Below are 18,835 nucleotides of genomic sequence, written 5' to 3'. Positions count from 1 at the left end.
TCTTCTTTGCACCTTCTCTAATTTAATTATATCCTTCCTATAGCAGGACAATCAGAACTGTACGCAGTACTCAAAGTGATTTCACCAACATCCAATGTACAATTGTTATTTGCCATCCCAATTCCTATGTTCAATGGTCTGAGCAATGAACACAAGCATGCCAAGGGTTTTCTTAACCACCTGTCTACCTGTGATGCAAGTTTCAAAGATCTACTAGCCTTAACCCCTAGGTCTCTCTGTTCGACAACAATCCCAGAGACCTACAAACCCTGCCCTTGTTCATCTAACCAAAATGCAACATCTAGCGTTTATCCAAATTAAACTCCATCTGCCACTCCTGATCCCTTTGCACTCTGAGGTAACCTTCTTCATCTGTCCACAAAAGTTTGGTGTCATTCACAAACTTTCCAACTGTGGTTTCTAACTTCTCATCCAAATAGTTTATATAAATGACAAACAACAGCGGACGTAGCATGGATTCTTGTAGAACACCGCAGGTCACAGGTCTCCAGTCCTAAAAACAACCTTCCACCACCACCACCACCACCACCACGCTCCATCTTTTACGGTTCAGCCAATTTGTACCTAATTGACAAGCTCTCCCTGAAGCCCATATGGTCTAAATTTACGAACCAGTATACCATGCAGAAATGTGCCAAAGGCTTTATAAAGATCCATGAAGAACCACACTGCCCTCATCCTCAAAATACTCAACCAAGTTTATTAGACACAATTCCCCATGTACAAAACCATGTTGACTATCCGTAATCCATCCTTGCCTCTCTAAATGCATGTAAATCCTATCTCTCAAAAGCCCCTCTGAAAACGTACTCACCACTGATGTCAGACTCATTGGTTTATAATTCCCAGGCTTCTCCTTGCAGCCTCTCTTAAATAAAGGGACAATGTTAGCCATCTTCCAGTTCTTCAGCACCTCACCCATGGCTATAGATGACACAAGTACCTCTGCTAGGGCCCCACAATTTCTTCCCCAACTTCCCACAGCATCCTATGATAAACCTGATCAGATCCCAGAGATTTATCCACTTTTTTTTAAAATGACCACCAACACCACCTCTTCTGTAATGAGGTTGATTTTAAAGACATCAATATTTATTTTCCCAAATTACCTAGCCTCTGCATCTTTCTCCACAGTACATATTGATGCAAAATATTCATTTAGTATCTCTCCCATTTCCTGTAGTTCCACACAGAAGACTTTGTTGATCTTTAAGGGGTCCTATTTTCTCCCAAGTTGATCTTTTGCTCATGTACTTGTACAATCTCTCTGAATTATCCTTAACCGTATTTGCCAAGGCTCTCTCATATCCCGTTTTTACCATCTGGAGAGAATGCCCTATAACACCCTTTATACTGTTCAAGAGTATCAAAATCCCAAATACTTGTCCAACTCCCTTTTAAAATTATTTATGGAATCCACTTCCACCACTTTATTCGTGTGCCAGATCCTGAAAGATTTTCACGAGTGAAACTGATCTATTTCCTTTATTTCTTCAATTAAAATATTTGTGAGGTCACTTCTTAATCTTAAATTGTATCAAAGAGAACAGTCCTAATTTTTCTAACCCCTCAAGAAAAAAATCCCTCAACCTTTACAATATTCTGCTAAATTTTCTCTATACCCATCCTCAGGCCTTTCCATCTTTCTTGAAGTGTAGTGTCCAAAACTGACTACACATTACACTAGGTGAACCCCTAACCAGCAATTTATAAACTTTGAGGGTGATCGACAGGTATTTGTTTTTATATTCTCTTCCTCTTTATTTAGAAACCCAAACAGCTGGCATACTTGTTTTAGCCATCTTGTCAATGTCACCTTAAGTTTTTAGGTATTTGTTTTCTTTCATGTGATATGAGCATCATTTGCAAAACCATCACATGTTGCTCAGTCCTAATTATCCTTGATAAATTGGTCATGAACCACCGGTGTAGGTGAATTCACAGTACTGTTAGTGATATCCCAGATTTTGCGCTAGCAACCATTGAAGGATGGTGTGGTACTTGGAGAAGAATTTGAAGGTCCCTTGGTGTTCTCATCCTTATGCAGCTTGTCTTTCTAGGCATTAGAGGTTGCACATTTGGAAGGATGCGTAGATAAACACCAAAGCTTCTCTGTTTATGTATACTTAAAAATTTTTGGGTACTAGGTTTCCATATTAATCTTCCCAGGGTGCATCACCTTATATTTCTCTGCATTAAATCCCAAAAGCTTCTGCACACTTCACCATCCTGCCTATTTTTCATTGTAATCACTATCTACTACTTTGCCAAGTATGCTAGCATTTAGAAATCCCTGCATTTGAATTTATAGTTGATTTTCACCAAAATAGAGATCATCTCCATCACGTCATAATATGGGAAGTCAGGAATCCCATGTTCCATCCTGAACCCCGCATCCTTCGCAGGAAGAGAACTGAAAGCATGCATGCTTTGCACAGGCAGCTGGCCATTTAAATGACCACTGCTTTCACTGAAGTGGGATTTTGGTTTAATTACTGTATGAGGTTTTTTTGAGACACTTAGTCTTTTTTTCCTAATGTATACATCATGAGCAGACAAACAAGTTTATTTTCTGTCAAGATGCCTATTGCGTTATGCCGTGCAGGATAATAGGTGGGTTGACATGGAGAAAGAAAGGCAAAGGGCAGTAGTAGTGAGGAGCTGAGTTGACACTGACACAAGGTCACCTGGGGTATGAGGAGTCATGAAAGATAGGTAGATTTGCATTAGAGTATTAAGCCACGGTGAATGGATACACAGAATAAATTGGCACAGAGATATGAGATACTATGAGAAATCGGTACAGATTAACATGAATGGGCCATGAGAATAAGGGGAGTGAGAGGTTAAGAACAGAAGACATGTTTTATAATCTTAATTTTAAACTTTGAACACAACGATCAAGCCTCAAAGCAAACTGTCCCCCCCAGCCAACTTTCTTAATCCCACACAATCCAAGACCAAAAGATTAAAAACGCAAGAAGCTATTTTCAAAGGTCTGGTTCACTGAGCTGGAATAACTCCAATTCTGTGAAGCCGATCTGGGAACAAAAATAAAAAGACTAAAGGTCATTTGTAACAATTGTAAGAAATATTAAACACATAATTGACTTGTGGACAGACCTAATGCTACACTCTAGTTTAGATAAACGGCCGTCCACCAACACTCTTAGCTTCATATGACTGAGCCACGTTAGTATTTGTGCCATCATTTTTTGAAAAGATCTCCTGTGTTGAATTTGTTACTGTCTGAAAACCCAACATCTAGTGCACTGCTTTGCCTTTTGGTAAATAAACCTCAAATCATAACAGTTGAATCTATTATGATCTGTATCTTGATTCACGTTAAAATATATGGGATACTAAAGCTTCACATGCATCTATTGGCTTCATTGGTATATATCCTAGTATTGAAAAAAAATCAAAAGGATTTGACATTGACCAAGAAGAATAAATTTCTTTGTGACCTGCACAACATATAAAGTTCATAAAAGCAATCACTATGATGCATTAATAAAATTATTTTGACAAATGCTTATGGTGATCAGGAAGATGGGCAGGTAATGGCTCAGAGTTATTATCACTGGACTGTTACTCCAGAGACCCAGGTAATGTTCTGGGAACCTGGGTTCGAATCCCACCATGACAAATGGTGGAATTTGAATTCAATAAAATTCTGGAATTAAGAGTCTAATGACAATCATGTATCCATTGTCAACTGTCACAAAAACCCATCTGGCTCACCAATGTCTTTTAAGAAAGGAAACTAACATCCTTACTTGGTCTGGCCCACATATCACTCTAGACCCACAGCAATGTGTTAATTCAATCCCCTTCTGGGCAATTAGGGTTGGACAGTTAAATGCTGACCTGGCCAGAGACATCCAAATCTGGAGTGAATAAGTGAAAAAAATGCCAACAATTCTGGCAAATATTACAAATTTTCATGACCGCGGTGATAAATTCAGGTGCATTACAGCAAAGTCAAGAGTTATTGTACTGCATTTACAGTTTTCACTGATTTTCAAGCTAGCAATGTAGGCAAAGAAGCTGCTACTATAAGAGGTCATAAAGACTACCATACTAAAAAAGAGGCAACGGGCAGAAGTAAAAATTAAGAATTAATTAAGAGAGAAACAGAAACAGCAGGGGCACATTAAGATTGAAAAATGGAGAAGTAGAACATAATCCACAACAAATTGATTAGGAAAAGATAACGAAAATGAACGCTTTCCCATATTGATAGCAATCTTAGTAGGAACTTCCAGTTATAATGAACTTGTCACACTCTCAAGAAGATCATCATATAACACTTCGTACAGATTGGATTACTTTGATTTATAGCTTAGATGAACAAGGTAGCCATGCTGTATACAGCAAAATCCTGCAAATTGGAAGGATCAGTTAGCTCGTTTTGGGCAATATAGCATGACAGTCAATTGCTGGCTAGGGTGCCAGAAACATTCACCACCTTTCTTCCAATAGTGCCAGGATCTTTGGCACTCAAAATAAAGAAACAGGCATACCATATCCTTAATCTGATTTCTCTATACAAATGCTGCCAGACCTGCTGAACTTTTCAGGCAATTTCTGTTTTTGTTTCTGATTTACAGCATCCACAGTTCTGTGCGTTTTTACATGGTATCTTTACATAGTTTCAGACTGTACTTTCAAAACGCTGTTCAAGTACTGCAATGAATCTTAACTTATTTTGTGCTCAAGTCACAAAGTGGGATGTTTGTCGCGAAATAAATTCTTCTTTCTATGCATGAGAGATGACTGACCTAACTCTTCTGTTCAGAACAACAAAGTGATTTTGCTCATACTGGCTTGTATAGATTCTCTCTCTCTAATCTCAGAAGATAGTATAGTAGTCAATTGCATCACCAGAAGAGACATTTGAAAACTATATGGGCCCAACTTGACATCCTATTTGGAAAAAGCTCTTTCTCATTCCTCTCACTATCATTCATTTCTCCTTTGTCAATTTAGAACATAGAACATTACAGCGCAGTACAGGCCCTTCGGCCCTCGATGTTGCGCCGACCTGTCATACCAATCTGCAGCCTATCTAACCTACACTATTCCATGTACATCCATATGCTTGTCCAATGACAACTTAAATGCACTTAAAGTTGGCGAATCTACTACCAACTTAAGGAAAAATTTTATACTGTGTACATGTACACAAAGAATAAAAGTTAAAACGGCCTAATTCCTATTATGTACAACCTTTACCATTAGCAGGGGGCACAGTTTTTCACATCACTCTAGGTGGGATTTGAACTGACATCTCACAGCTTAAAAAACCCTTCTCAAACAGTCAAAACTTGTCCCTAAATAAGCTTTAAAATGGAAAGTTCTTCAGTTCAGATATTTTGTCTGTAAAGGAAAAACACATTTATAAATTAGACAGCAGTTATTTTATCAATCCAGTCACAACACACATGAACCCTCAGGTCTTCAGTGCTGCACGCTCTTTAGAAATATGCCCCTAATTATTATGGTTGATTCACCCTGCAGTCAAAATTGATTACTTGACACCTCTTTGTATTAAAATGTTAACAAGTCTGTGTATTCTGTGAGCCTAACCATGCCCTATTGTAGTTAATTGCAACTATCCATACGGTTTGCCATATTTATTTCTTCCAAATATTATTCAAATTGGAGGACTACTGATTCATTAACCGAGAGGATGGCAGTCAGTCAGTGGTAATCAGCTTTTTTGTCTTATTTGACAACTGCCATAACATTGTATCTTTAGGCCTATGAGTATTTATAGTTCACTAACCTTATTCACAACACTTTGCGCAGTCACAGATGAATTCTAAATTGGTCTGTTTTCTCTTCATGGAGTTCACTAGGAACCATCTATATAATATGGTTAGCTATTCTTCTCAACTACAGTCCAGTACTTGCATCCCTTTATGCAAGTCATTCATTATTTCCACTATTATACTGTTAAAACATTCTTAACGGCAGTGATGAATCTCCCATGGAGGACAGAGGCACATGCACGTAATCAGCGTGCTGACACCACTTGTAGCACTGACTTCCAGTTCCAAAGTTGTTGCTGTACTTGGATCTCTGTGGTTCCTGCAGAAGGAAAATATATTGGCAGGGATGCTGGTGCCAGTTCGAGGGGCAATCCATCCATTTTGATTTGATGTTTCCTGCCCAATATGCCAAGAATATGAAAACCTCTCTCCTACACTATGCATCAAGCCATGTACCACTAACCCCAATCTCATACCGCCTCACATTTGCCACTTTCTGAGAAGGTCTACAACTTATGTTTGATGCCATGATTAAAGGAAACCCAGAATAGAAGCTAACATAGATTTACACTGTGGGTGTAAGACACAGTGACATTTTTTCATAACCCGAGTTTTGGTTGAGATGATTTTTATTTTATTTGTTGTTCTAAATTTCTTTTCCTCACCAGTAAAAACTGTTCTTAAGTAATTACGGACTTGCAAAATTCTAAACATTACTGGTATCTTCAATCCATTTAAAGAACAAAGTGAGTTCTACAATAAAACTGCATTACACAAAATCCAATGACTTAATAGTTCAGAAAATAAATTATATTAGACCAGTTGTAGTCACAGCAAGTGGCCCCTTAAACCATCTGCAAACAATCCTGAAATAAGTCCAACTCGATCTGTCTCCCAGGGACTCAAGACACTTTTCCATGAGAGATATTTTCCATACAACATTACTTGCCATTCCCAATTGCCCAGGGGGCAGTTGAGAGTCAACCGCATTTTTGCTATTGGTCTGGAGTCACATGTAGCCCAGACCAGGTAAGGATGTCTTTTTTGGGAAAGAAACTGCCATTAGTGAACCAGATGGGGTTTTGTTTTGACAATTAATGGTTTCATAGTCATTATTTGACATTTAATTCCAGATTTTTACTGAATTTAACTTCCACCATCTGTTGGGGGGAAATAGAATTTGAATTCAGGTCCCCAGAACATTACCTGGGTCTCCAAGTTACTCGACCTACCCCAACTCAGGATTCCCTGCAACTCGACCTACCCCAACTCAGGATTCCCTGCAACTCGACCTACCCCAACTCAGGACAACACTCACAAACTTCCCTGCAACTCGACCTACCCCAACTCAGGACAACACTCTCACAAACTGGACCAACCAACCCAACCACCCTGTAGCTCAACATTTCAATTCCCCCTCCCACTCCACCAAGGATATGCAGGTCTTTGGACTCCTCCATCGTCAGACCACAGCGAAACGACGGTTGGAGGAAGAACGCCTCATCTTCCGGCTAGGAACCCTCCAACCACAAGGGATGAACTCGGATTTCACCAGTTTCCTCAGTTCCCCTCCCCCCACCCTGTCTCAGTCAAATCCATCAAATTCAGCACCGCCTCCCTAACCTGCAATCTTCTTCCCGACCTCTCCGCCCCCACCCCAATCTGTCCTATCACCCTCACCTTGACCTTTTTCCACCTATCACATTTCCGACACCCCTCCCCCAAGTCCCTCCTCCCTATCTTTTATCTTAGCCTGCTGGACAAACTTTCCTCATTCCTGAAGAAGGGCTAATGCCCGAAACGTCGATTCTCCTGTTCCCTGGATGCTGCCTGACCTGCTGCGCTTCTCCAGCAACACATTTCCATCTCTGATCTCCAGCATCTGCAGACCTCATTTTCTCTCCAAGTTACTAGATTAGCATAACACCACTAGGCAATCACCTCCCTAAAATCACTGAGAAAAGACTGGGTGATTTATTTCACTGCACTCCATAATAACCACTACAAATGGATTCAGAATATTACTGAGTTTAATGTCTGCCAAATATACAAGTTTTATTTTCATTCTATTATCTCAAAGTTAAAAGTTTCACATATTTCATCTGACAAATTACTAAGATTAAGTCACATTTTAACAAATTAGAAGCTCCTCATTCTATTTACAGCCTGTCTACCCTACTCCTCCTCATCACATTTCAGTAGAAACCAAATGACAAGTAATTTTCAAACATCAGGAAGCGGAAGAAAAAAGTAAACTGCATTTTTAAATACATTAAAGTGTTTCCAGATGCCTGTGAAGTCGACTTACCAATAACTGGAAACTTTTTATTTCTAAGTGCACACCCTGACAAGTGTAGTGCAATACTACTTACACAATACAGTGCTGCACGCTTTGCTAAATGATGTATAGCTAACATAAGAACAATAAACCCCTCAAACTCAACAACAGGACCATCATTTTCAAAGATGACTGGAGTTTCAGCACGAGTCACAACCCTGGTCACCTTGGCATCAAATTGCCCAACTCTGCCATTAACATTGAGAGAAATTATGCAGCCAGACAATGCCTGGCATCAGCATTGATGAGAACACCTAAATCTATGCCATCCTCCCTGCATTCGGGTGGTCAGTAATCTGGTACAGATTGTGCAAATCACAGGATTCTTGTGAATTCTTTTGTACTCTACAACAACTTGGATTTATACAACACCTTTAAATGTACATAACATTGAAATTCCACCACAGCATAATTACTATTCTGACACTGAGACACAGTGAGATATTACTACAAATAAGCAAAGGTTTAGTAACAAAGGTAGACTTTAATCTGGATCATAAATGAGGAGAAAGAGGCAAGAGACATTTAGGGAAAGAAATCCAGAGCTAAGGCACAGCCATCATAGTTGGAAGGACTAATTAAAGTTTCCTCCAGTGTTTATAGTGGTCTGTCCCTGCCGCTTCCGGTTGTCAGTTTCAGCTGTCCGCTGTAGTGGTTGGTATATTGGGTCCAGGTCGATGTGTTTGTTGATGGAGTTTGTGGATGAATCAACAAACACATCGACCTGGACCCAATATACCAACCACTACAGCGGACAGCTGAAACTGACAACCGGAAGCGGCAGGGACAGACCACTATAAACACCGGAGGAAACATCAAAGAAGCACTTCGCAGGAGGCTCCCAAGCACTGATGATGTCGCCTAGCCAGGAGACGAAACGTTTGCAACAAAAACTTCCAGCTCGGCGAACAGAACCACAGCAACGAGCACCCGAGCTACAAATCTTCGCACAAACTTTGAGGACTAATTAAAATTAGCAATATTCCCACCTCAGGTGGCTGTGTGGAGTTTGCACATTCTCCCCGTGTCTGCGTGGGTTTCCTCCAGGTGCTCCGGTTTCCTCCCACAATCCAAAAATGTGCAGGTTAGGTGAATTGGCCATGCTAAATTGCCAGTAGTGCTAGGTGAAGGGGTAAATGTAGGAGAATGGGTCTGGGTGGGTTACACGTCAGCAGGTCGGTGTGGACTTGTTGGGCCGAAGGGCCAAGTAATCTAATCTAATTATAAAAAGGCCTAAAATCAGTGAAGCAGCAACATCTGAAAGCATTGGTTGTTAACTTCCAGGATTCTATAGACTCTGGAAGAGTCCCTGCAGATTGCAGGGTAGATAATGGCACTCCAATAATCAAAATAGGAGATAGAGAGAAACCAGGGAATTAAAATTGACCAGTAAGCCTAACATCGGTAGTGAGGAAAATTCTCCAATCCATTATCAAGGATGTTATAGTCAAGCATTTAGAAAGCAGTAGCAGAATCAGACAGAGTCGGCAATGGATTTAAGTGGAGGAAAACATGCTCAACAAATCTGTTAGAATTCTGTGAAGATATAACTAGTAGAGTTGATGGGGGGGGGGGGCAGTCGATGTGGCATATTTGGACTTCCAGAAAGCATTTGACAAAGTCCCGCATAAGCGCTTATTGTGCAAGTTCAAGCTGAAAGCACATGGGATAGGGGAAGTATATTGAGATGGAAAGAAAACTGGTTGACAGACAGGAAACAAAGAGTTGGAATTAATGGGTCCTTTTCAAATTGGCAGGCAGTAATTAGTGGGGTGCTACAGAGATCGGTACTAGGACCCCAGCTATTCAAAATATACATGAAGGATTTGGATGAGGGAACAAAATGGAACATCTCAAAATCTACAAATGATACCATGTTAGATGAACTGTGACGAGGATGCAGAGATGCTTCAGCATGATCTGGACAGGTTGGGCAAGTGTACAAATCAATGGCAGAGGCAGTATAATTTGGATAAATAGGAGGTTATTCACTTTGGAAGCAAAAACAAGGCAGCAGATTTACTACCTGGGTGGCTGTAAATTGAGAGGGGGAAAGTGTGTAACGGGACCGCGGTTCCTTGTGCACTAGTTGCTGAAGGTATCTATGCAGGTGCAGCAGGCGGTAAAGGCGGAAAATGGTATGTTGGTCTTCGTTGAGAGTGGTTGAGTACAGGAGCAGGGGCGTGTTGATGCAGTTATACAGGGCCTTGGTGAGGCCACACTTAGAATATTCTATGCAGTTTTGGTCACTTTTTCATAGGAAGGATGCTCTTGCTCTCAAGGGAGTGCAGCGAAGGTTTACCAGGCTTATTCCAGGGATGGTGGGACTGATGTATGAGGAAAGATTGACTAAGTTAGGATTTTTTTTAACTGGAGTCCAGATAAGTGAGGGAGAATCTCAGAGACTTATAAAATTATAATAGAACTAGACAGGATTGGTACAGGGATGATGTTCCAGATGATGGGTGCATCTAGAACCAGGGGTCACAGTCTCAGGATTCCGAGCAGACCATTTAGGTCAGAGATGAGGAGACATTTCTTCACCTCAAGAGTGGTGGGCCTGTGGAATTCACTGCCACAGGGAGGAGGTAGTGCCAAAACATTGTACGTATTCAAGATACAGCACCTAGATATAGCACCTGGGTCAAATGGGACCGAAGGTAATGGGAAGAAAGCAGGATTAGGCTATTGAATTGGACAATCAGCCATGATCATGATTAATGGTGGAGCAGGTTCAAAGGGATGAATTGCCTCCTCCTGCTATGTTTCTACATATCTATGTTTCTACCTGGGAGGGTTCAAAAGTAAACTACTGCAAATGCTGGCAATCTGAGATTTTTTAAAAATGTTGGAAATATTCAGGAGATCAAACAGAGGACTGAAAGAGAGTTAACATTTCAGGTCAACAATTTTAAAATCAGAAAAAAGCCAAAGAACTGTGGATGCTGGAAATCAGAAAAAAAAACAGAAATCACTGGAAAAACTCAGGTCGAGCAAACCCTATCAAAAAAACGTGCAGAAAGTGCTTGGGCTCGACAAGATTATGGAGACAAGGAAAGGACTGACTAAAGAGGGATTTGAAAACAAAAAGTAGGAATCGGACATTAAATTAATGCATGAACAATGTCTGTATTGTCTGACATGACAATATGAATCAATTCTGTAAAGTCAGAAGGATTTCAGCGAAAAAACCTAGATTTTCCAGTTGTATTGATACCAAAAAGTATTTGTTTATTACTCTATGAAACTAACGAAATCTGGTAACCGATTATCTGTAGTTAAACATGGAAAACCAGTAGCTCTGTCAGCAGTAGAACTTAAAGACCCCAGTGGAAAGTTTGGAGACATTTAAGCAGATGGGTGTGGTCCTGGGGACCCAACTGCTATCTTGCCTCCATTGAATTAAATCCAAAGTGGGAAAGCGTATTTTCGGCTTGTCCACAAGGACAGTAACAGAAGTCCCGAAGTAGGATTTTAAGAGGGTGTTCAACCAGCATCAGGTGAGGCAGTTTCATAGGTGGGAGAATGTAAAAGGGGATGCCAACCTACTTGAGGGAAGTGGTACTTGTCTAGAGTGTGGTGCTGGAAAAGCACAGCAGGTCAGGCTTTTGCCTGAAACATTGATTCTCCTGCTGCTCAGATGTTGCCTGACCTGATGTGCTTCTCCAGTACCACACTCTCGACACTGATCTCCGGCACCTGCAGTCCTCACTTTTTCCTGGTAGTGGTCCTTGGACGACCCTAGCTTTGATAAACAAATTGTATTTGTGAACTGACAAATACTTCATTATAACTTCATAGATATATTTTTAAAAAGTTTATATTTCAGCTTCAACCTTAAATCCATGTGTAATTCCCAGTATTAGCTCTGTTTTCTACAAAATGTATTCAAAGAGAATGATAAAATCCTTTAATTACGTTCCAATTTAGTAGGTATGGCAATCCTTTAATGTGATTGGTTGTTTAGCTTGCCTGATTACAGACAGAGTATCAGAGATGTTTGAACATTAAAGACCAGCTTTCTTGAAAAGAGTTCTGTTGCTGACCCAAACCCCAGGTTGAAATAAATGTCACAAGTGTCCACTCACTTGAATTGGAAAATAGATCATTAAGTTGGGGAATTTCAAACCAACCCTTTTGGTCATCAAATCAACTTTCATTCACGGTTTACTTTCACTACTGCTCTGAATATATACTCTGGTCTTATACTCCACAATCACCTGATGAAGGAGCAGCGCTCCAAAACCTAGTGCTTCCAAATAAACCTGTTGAACTACAATTTGGTGTTGTGAGATTTTTAACTATGTCCACCCCAATCCAACAGCAGCAACTCCAAATCACAAATACTTAAATATACAGAGATGCCGATTTAGATGCTAACCGCCAAAAAGCATTTTGTTCAGTAACAGTATTTTCATTGTGCTATTAGAATTGTTGCATGGAAATCCAAAAGGAGTGGCAACCACATTCCATTGTTATGTTAATCAACTTTAGACCTCACTGATACTTTCCTCTCCACATATCTGCAACCAAAAGAATAAAAACCTTATTCAAAATGGTGCTTGCAATGAGGTTTGCTGCATTATTTCCACAATAATGTGCAGTACCAGCTGCATTGCTGTCATTCACTTCAATGGGAGCAGCACATACAGGAATGAATTATTCTAGGACATTACAAGCAAAGGGTCATCAATAGAAGATAACAGCTGGAGAGATTTGTTACTCTATCAATTATTGTATTTAAAATAATCCATATTCCACTGGATTGGCTATTTTACAACTGTCCAATTAGAAGCTCTCACCAACATAATCAAGCATATGGATCATGAATAATGTGAACTTTTGTCATAATATTCAGAATGGTAAAATTGCCAATCACCTGACCTATGTGCAATTTTGCTGCTCATGCGAGGCAAATATCCTTGAAGATTTCACAAACCACAACACATTGCTGATAGATAAAAGAGAAAAACAAAATCAGACTCAAGCCAATGAGTGCTTCTTACATAAGATAGTACTGTCATGAAATACTCACCAACACAACTAAGAAACTACACCCAGAATGTTGATCTGTCTCTTTAGATATCAAAAATTCCACTGTGCATTTACAACTTTCTTTATTTTGATTTCAAAGCAGACGTCTCTCAAGATTCCAACTAACAATTAACTGATTAAACAACAACGACAAGATCGATGATGTGTTACTCAGTTATACAAATTCCTTCCATTACTTTAGTGTGTTACCACTTTCATAAATACTTTTCTTTTAGGATGTGTAAATGAGGTTTAGTTTGCATTCACAGCAGTGAAAGTTACTGACAGTAGAATAAATTGGTACAAACAAGCAAATAGGGAAATAATTCAGAGAGACACTTTCTCATCAAAGCAAAAAGCCAAAATTCTATTCTAGTAATGAAGTCACCTTACTTTTAAAAGTTGGTATGAGAGCAGGCTATCTTTCAGTCAGTCATCAGACAAGCAAGTAATACCATGTTCAGTTGGATATTTCAGATAAAGCAGTAAGAGAGAAAATACAATGAACATAATCAATTGCTTTCTTTACGTAAAGGAAATCACAGAACTGACAATAACCTACATATTTGAAAACTGTATTATTTCTTGAAGTAGAAATTTACTGACAGCTGTCATATCACTAAAAGTGGTTCTTAGCAAATTTATCAGGAAAAAAAAAGGAAAACTTCAGAATTTTGGGATTGACTGTTGGAGGGTTTAGTAACCAAGCAGTGGCCCTTGAAATAAGTGCCTGCTCTATGAAACTTGACTCACCAAGTTGAAAACAATCCAGAACTTAAAAGAAGGCTCATAATGTTGAAAACAATCCAGTATTTAGGAGAAGGCTTATATCAAACTAGAGTCCTTTTACTATGGACAAACTTCTGAAACTATTCATACTGCTACTGTCTTTCAACCAAACCATGCTTAGAAATTAGAGTTACAGCCGAACAAAGTCGACTTTTTCCAGATTTTAATTTTTTTCACCCAATACTGAGGCTTAGCTTGATACTTCCAAAGAGTATTCATTTTACTGAAGTCTATTTGCTAGTCAGTTAAGGTGCTTGTAACTCTTGCTTAATATTGGCATGTAATACTACATAATCAAAATAATTAATTACCCTCTATAAAAAGGACTACAATTTCCAGTGGTAGAGAACATGTATACCTTGCATAATTAAATCATATCGTTACAACTCAACAATTTACCCATACTGTTTATGGTGTTTTTAATACAACAAAATATCTCAAAGCACTTCACATGAGCATTATAAAACTTTTGACAGCCACATACAGGAGATATTAAGTCAGATGATTCAAAGTTTGGTTAAAGGAACAAGTTTTAAAAGGAGCGTCTTAAAGAAAAGCAAGGAAAAGAGATGGAGATGTACAGAGAAAGTGTCAGAACATCTGGCCTAGGCAACAGTGGTGTAGAGATTGAAGTTAGGGATATTCAAGAGGTCAGAATTAGATGAGTGCAATATCTCAGAGGAATGTGGGGCTGCAGCAGATTACAGGTATAGGAAACATCAAAGCATGGAGGGATTTGAAAATAAGTGCCAGTAAAACATCTGTTGCTTCTGAGAGAAGATGCTCCATTCAAGCATTTCACAACCCATTAGTGGCCCTCCCGCAAGAGGGAGAACTTAAGGGGTGGAGGTTGTGCCCACAGAGATGCCAGCCAAAGGCCAGACGCTCTTCTATACTCAGCAGCACCAGAGAGATGGTGGATGCTGTGTCCAGATACCTTTGAATGAGGGACCTCACCAGGAGCCTGCAAGCAAACAGAATTTCAGAAGTCGTGTCAGAATTTGTCTGTCATGCTCCCTATCAACCCTCTGGATTGATACCAGCACCAGTTGGATGTGTGCTTGAAGTAGGAAATAATTGGTCACTTAAGGGTCTCCTTTAATGTCAGGGTGGAAAGGTTGTGATGGAAGCAGGAAGCTAACAGGTCCCCACTTGCCACACCCCACTCTCCCCAATTAAATGACATGTCTAAACTCAGCATAGAGGGGTCCATAAGGTTCTGCCACATAACTTTAAGTAGTGTTTAAATTACACTTTTAATATTTGATTTCAACAAAGATATGAAAGGTTTGAATTATAAAGAAAGACTTTTCTCACTGGAGCATAGAAAGTTGAGGGGTGACCTGATTGAAGTTTATAAAATAATGAGAGATATAAATAGAGTTGATGGTAGTGGTCTTTTTCCCAAGATGGGGATTATCAAGACTAGGTTGCATATTAAGGTAACAGGAGAGAGATTTAAAAAAGACAAGAGGTAAATGTTTTACACAGAAGGTAGTTCGTGTGTGGAAGTGGTGGATAAAGGTACATTTACAACGTTTAAAAGACATCTGGATGGATAGATGAATAGGAAGGGTTTGGTGGGATATAGACCAGGAGTAGGCAGGTAGGACTAGTTTAGTTTAGGATTATGTTCAGCATGGTCTTGTAGGACCGAAGGGTCTAGTTCCATGTGTATGACTATGACTCTAAGACTCCAAGTCTAGTGTTTTAACCATGAGAACAGAAATCTAACTGGCGATAGATCAAATTCAATCATTTAATTCAATAATTGTGGGATTTTGCTATGATTGATTTTTGTAACAATACAAAAACATTTTTTTTCAAATATCCTTCAAGGAAGGAAGCCTGGCTCATTAATGAATTCTGTTCCACTACCGTTTGACTCATGTCCTGTGAAGTCAGCAAAAAGAAAAAAAGTTGTAAATAATCCATGCCAAATTGAAAACTTAAAAAAGTTTGATGGTCATATCAGCAATAATACACAACAGATTTGGAGAAATAGCAATTTGAAGCCCAAAGTGTTAACTGTTAGCTTATTAAAAGCTATTATTTCATCCACTATATTACAAGGATACAGAGAGGAAGATACTGGGATAAATTCAATGGAAATAATAAGTAGTTCAGAGGCTCAAATTGATGCTCTGGAGCATGAGTCAAAAGTCACCATGGAAGCTGGTATAATTAATTAATTTTTATTCTATTAATACAAATCTGGAAAATGTCCAGTTAGTCTTAGTCATGGTGACCATGACAACTATCAACTATTGTAGGAATTCATCTGGTTCACTAATGTTCTTCAGGGAAAGAGATCTTATCTGGTCTGGCCTATGTGCGATTCCAGACTTTAAGCAGCATGATTGATTCTTAACTGCCCTGACCGAACATATTACTCAGTTCAAAGGCAATTAGGAATGGGTAGCAAATGTCAGCCCTGCCAGTGACACCCACATCTACGAAAAAAAAATTTAAAAAGCATAAAAATTGGACAGATTTCATCTTCTGTGAATAAATACCATTTTCTAATCTCATTCCTGTCCTCAATGACAGTTGTTTCAGCCCTGATAACTCTGCTTTCTGCAGTCCTCAAACTTCAGTCTTCCTCCTAGAAGTGGATTTCCTTCCATATCGCTCTCACTCCTCAAACTTCCTATGTTTATTTGGTCCCATTAGGTGCGTCTAGCTACCTCTGCTCTGCTCCTTCAGGGCAGCTGTCAGTCTCTGTGTTAGAAATGCTTTCATAGTACTACTTGGCGATTGCCCTGGTCCAAATAGATCTTCCTTCTGACCACCAAATGTTCAACATCATTAACATTTGTTTCAAATTGCTGGATTTACTGAAATTTAGATGTCATTCTACCTCCAAATTCCCCACTAATATCTATTATATTATCTATTATTATTACCCTGTACATCCACCATTCATCAGAACCCATGATTCAGTTCAAACTATCCTCTCCCCAAATGCTTAGTTTGTTGACATGTAAGTACTATCATAAAATTTTTCTCCATCCCTGAGCTAGCCTCTCCGTAGTGCCAGTTATCCACCAGTTCAACCATGTGCTACGCTTATATCCAGAAACCTTCTCCAAAACTAAGAAATATCAGATTGGAAGAAGTGTAGGTATGCTTAAAGAACACAACAGGAAATTTGTTTCAGAACTTGCTGTCAAAAAGAAAAGTGGTCTTCCTTTGGCAGCTGAGGCCTGTTGAGACCAAGGCAAGTAACACCGTATCTCCCCAATGAAACAAATTAGAGAATTATTAATAAGCTATGTAGTCTTAACCATGATATATTTGTTGGAATACCTTCAATATAAAATCAAATGTGCATTCAAATGAAATAAAAAGGAAGATTAATTTTTGAAAATTAACATCTGCTGTGAACAGTTCTGGTATTCTTATTTAAAGGAAAGTTATATTTCCATTGGAGGCAATTCAGAGAAGGGTCACTAGAATGATCCCTGACAATGGAAGGATTGTCTTATGAGCAAAGATTAAACGGATTGGGACTGTGCGCACTGGGAGTTAAGAATGAGAGGTGATCTAATTGAAACATACAGGATTCTTAAGGGGCTTAACAGAGTAAATACGGAGAGGATGATTCTCCTCACATGGGAGAATGTAGGACCAGAGAGTATAGTCTCAGAATCAAGGGGGTGCCTATTTAAGGCTAAGATTTTTTTCTCTGAAAGAGTTATGAGTCTTTGCAACAGAGAGCTGTGGGGACAGACTCCTTGTGTATATTTAGGTGGAGATAGATAGACTGATCAGTAAGGGAATCAAAGGTTATGGGAGAAGGACAGCAAAGTTGACATTAGGAATGTTGATGCCTGAAGAAGGGCTCATGCCCGAAACGTCGATTCTCCTGCTCCTTGGATGCTGCCTAACCTGCTGCGCTTTTCCAGCGACACATTTTCAGCTCTGATCTCCAGCATCTGCAGTCCTCACTTTCTCCCATTAGGAATGTCGGATCAACCATGATCCTACTGAATGGCAGAGCAGGTTCAAGGAACCAAACGGCTACTCCTGTTCCTATTTCTTATGGTCTCATGGTATAACAATGGTAAAATCTTCAAAGATGGAGAAATATTGAAGGAATGAAGCTCCACACTAATAGGTTAATTTTCAATATCACAGAAGCTGTTTGCCCATAATTAAGACTTATTATGTTGATAACAGGCACTTATGCTGAAATGGACAAGGCCTGATTATTTCCTAGCAAGTTCAGTATTCATCTCCGAGATAAATGCATTTGAACCATGAGTCAGAGAGTGAAATACCATCACAGCACAGCTTCTAAAGAAGTAGAGCATCTCAAAGTGTCTGGCTTCCTTATTTAGCTGTGTACGCACAATCACTGGAGGTTGCTGTCCAATTTCCACATAAGTAACAGCAAGTGCTGATAGCCTTACCATTAGTTCAACCACAATAACTCCACCTTTTATATTCTCATACTTTGTTTTAGCTTTTTGCTGGAGTGTAAGAAACAATTAAACAGCTGCAAGCTAACTGTAAAATGTGGGAATGTTTTCAATTTGATAAGCAGTAACTGTTAGGATTTTGACAATTTATACATTCTTCTTGCACTTGACTCTTCTGAAAGCAAAACAATTTAAAAACACTGTTTTAGTTCCCTGCCCAAGAAATAATGGGTCCATAATACGTCAACTTCTCAATTAACCTGTCAACTAAAGAAAGCCAATGTTGTCATTCACATGTTGACCTCCATGTGAACCCAACACTCAGAAGAATGTAGGGTAATTACATCTCCAAACATTAAGGAAATGCACACATTATATTTGCTACAATATAATGTCCGTTTCCTTATGAAGCAATACATCTGACCTATCTTGTAATATACTACAGCAAAATT

At 39.3% G+C, this 18,835-nt stretch overlaps 1 protein-coding gene across 10 annotated transcripts in view; it reads right to left on the bottom strand.

Moving 5' to 3' along the window:
- Nucleotides 1-18,835, bottom strand: part of LOC122541001 (CYFIP-related Rac1 interactor A) — a 216,710-nt gene that overhangs the window by 182,224 nt on the left and 15,651 nt on the right. The window lies entirely within an intron of this gene.

This window comes from Chiloscyllium plagiosum, unplaced genomic scaffold, assembly GCF_037043375.1.
Source record: "Chiloscyllium plagiosum isolate Xiang-an unplaced genomic scaffold, Cpla_swu_hap1 HiC_scaffold_3, whole genome shotgun sequence".
Lineage (NCBI taxonomy): Eukaryota > Metazoa > Chordata > Chondrichthyes > Orectolobiformes > Hemiscylliidae > Chiloscyllium > Chiloscyllium plagiosum.
Note: the sequence above shows the minus strand (reverse complement) of the source record. Positions and strands in the feature narration are given on the sequence as shown.